Source organism: Dipodomys ordii, unplaced genomic scaffold (assembly GCF_000151885.1).
Source record: "Dipodomys ordii isolate 6190 unplaced genomic scaffold, Dord_2.0 Scaffold72, whole genome shotgun sequence".
In the NCBI taxonomy this organism is placed as follows: Eukaryota; Metazoa; Chordata; class Mammalia; order Rodentia; family Heteromyidae; genus Dipodomys; species Dipodomys ordii.
This window is the reverse complement of record NW_012267288.1, coordinates 1-4,612: the sequence shown is the minus strand read 5'-3', so window position 1 is coordinate 4,612 and position 4,612 is coordinate 1. Positions and strand designations below refer to the sequence as shown.

The window sequence follows — 4,612 nt, the reverse complement described above, 5'->3', positions numbered from 1 at the left end:
GAATCCACTTCCCCATGCCCACCCCCAGGTGATAGGCACCTAAACTCCTAGAAGCAGATGGGCAGGGACTTGGACAATAGGTTCCCAGACCTGCCAGGTCTGTACCATAAACTCATTGCACTCTCGAGCTCCGTGTGACCTTGCCCTCTGACCATGACCCCTCTACATCTGCCACCACGTCTCATACCACGTCTCAAGTCTGTTGATTCTCCTCCTGACTCCTGACTCTTGTCAGGTCACAACTCTATTAGAGTTGATCTGGTTTGTTGATCCTGACTCTTGTCAGGTCACAACTCTATTAGAGTTGATCTGCTCTTTCTCTATACCTTCACTGCTCAGCATTAACTAACAGCATTAACTGCACTACATGTTGCATGTTTTTCGGGGGTACGTGAGTCTGTTCATAGTCACCGGCTTTCTAATAGACTCCCAGTTCAAACTCTCAAAAAAATAAAATGTTAAGCAGAGAGAGAGAGGTAAAGAAAGAAAGCCTCACTTGTTAGAGAATTTTATTAGGGAAAACAGAATAACCACAAACCTAGACATGCTAAGACACACATGGTACTACTCTTTGAAAGGAAAACTTCTTCCCAAAAAAGGAGAGAACAGTTACATGGTGCTAAGTAACAAGTCAGACCATGTGACCCAGTAGATGGAAAGACTGGCTTAGAGAAAGAAGTATTCCACCATCCACTGTGTCTTGCTCTGAAGGACTGAAGTAACAACTATGCATTATGCATGATATACTTAAAGAATCTGAAACAATAGCATACACATTTTAAGTGACTATGAATATTACTATAGGTTTTGCCTATCCACAATATGAATATCTGAAATAGCAAACACTTCTGGTCCTAAGCATTTTGGATAATACTCAATCTCTATAACTTTTTAATGCCCACACCAGAAAGAAGTGACTTAACAGAGGTTTTGAAAAATACTAAAGCCTAGAGTATCAGTGAAGTCTACAAGAGATATCTTAAAACAGAGGGTCAAGCTGAAATCCCAAGCAACAGTAAGGGCTCTCACAGCACCAGGAATATCAGTCCTTCTTCTGAAGCAAATTTGCTTGAGATTCTAGTTTCATTTATATATATGTTATATATACATATATCATACATATACATGTATACGTAATTTTGACACCGTGCTCTATTTTAGATTCAGAATACCACTCAAAAGGTTACGTGGTCTTGGTTATGCAGCCTGTCAAGCTATAGGGAGGTGGGAAAACCTTTAAGAGGTAGAGCCTTATAGAATGAAGTCATACCACTGGGGGCATACCCTGCCCTCCTCTTTCTTTACTTCCCTGCTCCCATGAAGTGAACAGGCCTCCTCTACTACATGCTCCTGCTATTTTATACTATGCCACCACAGGCTCAAATTCAGAGGACCAAGTAACTATAAACTGAAGTCACTGAAGCCATGAGCCAATTCAGTTTGGTTATCTCACTTTGTCAACATAATGGAAAACCAGCAGACAAGTATACATAAATATATATATATATATATACACATGTGTACATAAATATATACACAGTGTGTATGAAGTTTCTGAAATTGCTTGTCGAACACCAGCAAAGGTTGCTTCTGGGAAAAGAAATGTGACTTCATTTTCAGATTATGAATTTTTGTATATTTTGTATATTATGAATTTACTAATTTCTTTAAATTTATTGTAAGGAGATGCTGGGAAGGTGGCTTAGTGGCAGAGTGCTTGCCTTGCATACATAAGGCCCTGGATTCAATTCCTCAGTACCACATAAGCAGAAAAAGCTGGAAGTGGCACTGTGGCTCAATTGGTAGAACCCTAGCTCTGAGTTCAAGCCCCAGGACTGGCAATTAAAAGAGAAAAAAGAAAAACTTTTTGTAAGGAATTAAAAGTCTATAGAAATCTACGTACATTACAATGTTGTAAAACAAGGGGCTTGGCTCAAGTGGTAGATCACCAGCCTTGTAGGAAAGAAGCCAAGTAAGAGCATGAGGCCATGAGTTTAAGCCCCAGTCCTGGCATATAAGTAAGTAACAAATAAATGAATGTATTGTCATGTAAAATACTGAAAAGTTGAAAATCAAACTAATGGGCACTGGAAAACAAATGGGATAAAAAGTCTAATTTTAGGTGAGAAAAAACTGAAAATCCTATGTGCCCTTGTTAGAACACAAAGGATGTATTTATCTGAAAAAGGATAAGATGTGAATGTAAAAATTAAACAGTTCATCTTGTGATGTAGTAAGATAATGAGTTAGTTATCTTTCTTCTAAAATATGTTTTACTATGATTATAATAATAAAAATTTGGAAGGAATAAGTACGTACCTGGTAACATGATAAACTGGTCCACAAAGTTTTTCCAAGAGCCCAAGACCACAATGATTTGTAACAGTCCATTCAGCAGCTACCATTGTTATTGTTTTGCTTCCCAATGACTTAACACTTACATAAACATTGCCCTGAAATGTTTATTAGTAAGAGCAGTACCTTAAAACTGTTGGTTCAGGCATTCCAGGATCTGCACCCCTTTTAAATCCTTAAAAAAAAAGAAAGTAATTCATTGAAATACCAGAAGACAAACAAATGAGAGGCTTTCTTTTTAATCTAATCTAGTACAGCTAAAATGACATCTTATCAACCAATACCATGAGGATTAATCTGTGCTACAAAACAGATTCAAATCTTCACTACAAGCTGGGTACCAGTGGCTCAGGCTTGTAATCTTAACTACTCAGGAGGCTGAGATCTGAGGATCATGGTTCAAAGTCAGCTCCAGCAGGAAAGTCCATCAAACTCTTATCTCCAATAAACCACTAGAAAACCAGAAGTAGTGCTGTAGCTTAAGCGGTAGAGCACTAGCCTTGAGCTAAAGAGCACAGGGACAGTGCCCAAGCCCAGAGTTCAAGCCCTAGGACTGATCCTTTTCTCCCTGCCCTAAAAAATCTTTCACTACAGTATGAAAATCTCCAAGACTAATCAGCAGAAGGCACAAGCTATCTTCTACTATATACGAAATTAACACAGTAGTACTTAGCTTGCTGTACTTTTCATTATTAGTTTTTAGGTAGAAATACATTAACACGAATCTCAAATCACACTGGAAGACATGAGAAACACAAATACTCTGGAAAGCACAATTGAGGATCTCTAACTCTTCCAAACACTGTTTTTATAAAGCAAAGGCTAGTGGTAAAAAAGAGTGGAGTAATTCAATGACTATTAATCAACTAAATTAAATTAGCTCTCATCTCAAGTATGAATAAACCTTTTACTGTTCAAAATATACTTTTAAATGTGATAATGTATATGTAACTGTATATGCTAAAGTATCAGGTTAAGAATGTCAAGAATTAGGAATGGTTAGGTGTGGTAGCTAGTATTCAGGAACCAGGAGGAACTTTTAAAGCCAGTCTAGGCTATACAGTAAGACCCTATCAAAAAACAAACAAGCAAACAAAAAAACAACAAGAACTGTGATTTGTTAAATTGTGAAACTATAAATTACGAAATTTTACCCTATTTTCAGGATAACTAATATGCTAAACAACCTGAAGAGTAGTTTAAACATAAAATTAACTTTTACATGCAGTGTAAAAGACAATGATAACGTACTGTAAAGACAGCCTTAGCATCTTGGACAATAGAGTGAAAATCACCATAATGGTAGTCCTAGGAAAGGGAACCAGTATGCAGATACTCCAGACTGTCTGGAGTAGAAAAGTCAAAACCAAAACCAAAAATAATGGGGACAAACGGACTGCAAGGATGCAAGGAATAGGAAAAACACCACAGCCTGTGGAAGTAAGCTGTCATGATTATCTCTAATCCTTCAATGTGGGAAAGTAATATATATTTTTAATGAATTCAAAATAATGGAGGAAAATGATATTTTAAAGCCCTTCATACATAAGTATCCCCTTATCAGTACTGGTTTCCAACTAACTCAAGGGAAAATAAGAATCACCTAGAGAATGTCCAACCTACTCCAAGACTGTTAAGGTAAAGACCAAATAAACTTTACACAGTGTATGACATTTTAAATGAATTGAAAGCAGCACATAAAGTGTGAAATATTGTTCAAAAAGAGAGGTACACATTACCTCACCTATGTAACAGTAACCTCTCTGTACATCACCTTAACAATAAACTTAAAAAATAAATGAAGTGTCAACTATGAGCTCCTGAAATGTCAAATTGTATCTTTAAACTGACAGAGCTGTGGCTAGAACCTATGTTTTCCCTTTCACCATACTGCCTGAATTTAACAACAAGGCAAACCTTAAAAACAGGATAAAGTTCCATTGTGCAGCCCTATGTGACAGTTGCCTGGGCACTGACAAATGCTTGCAGCTCAGCAATACGACTAAGAGTAGGGGCCCTGAGGCCCCACGACCAGGTTTATACACCGCCACCCAGGCCTCCCGGCCTAGTCCAGTGTAACCTTGGCAACGTACTATGCCTTTTCTATAGCTCAGCTTCTTCCCATTTGAAAAGGACCAGTAATAAAAATCACCCAACCAGCCGGGCGCTGGTGGCTCACGCCTGTAATCCTAGCTACTCAGGAGGCTGAGATCTGAGGATCGCGGTTCAAAGCCAGCCCGGGCAGGAGAGACCTTGA

General features: G+C 38.2%; 1 long non-coding RNA gene across 1 annotated transcript in view; it reads right to left on the bottom strand.

Annotated features, from left to right (window-relative positions):
- Positions 1–2,544, bottom strand: part of LOC105991378 — a 6,498-nt gene extending 3,954 nt beyond the window's left edge. The window contains exon 1 of the long non-coding RNA XR_001175355.1: positions 2,482–2,544. This is a non-coding gene — a long non-coding RNA (uncharacterized LOC105991378). The remainder of the gene's footprint in view (positions 1–2,481) is intronic.
- Positions 2,545–4,612: the final 2,068 nt, after the last annotated feature.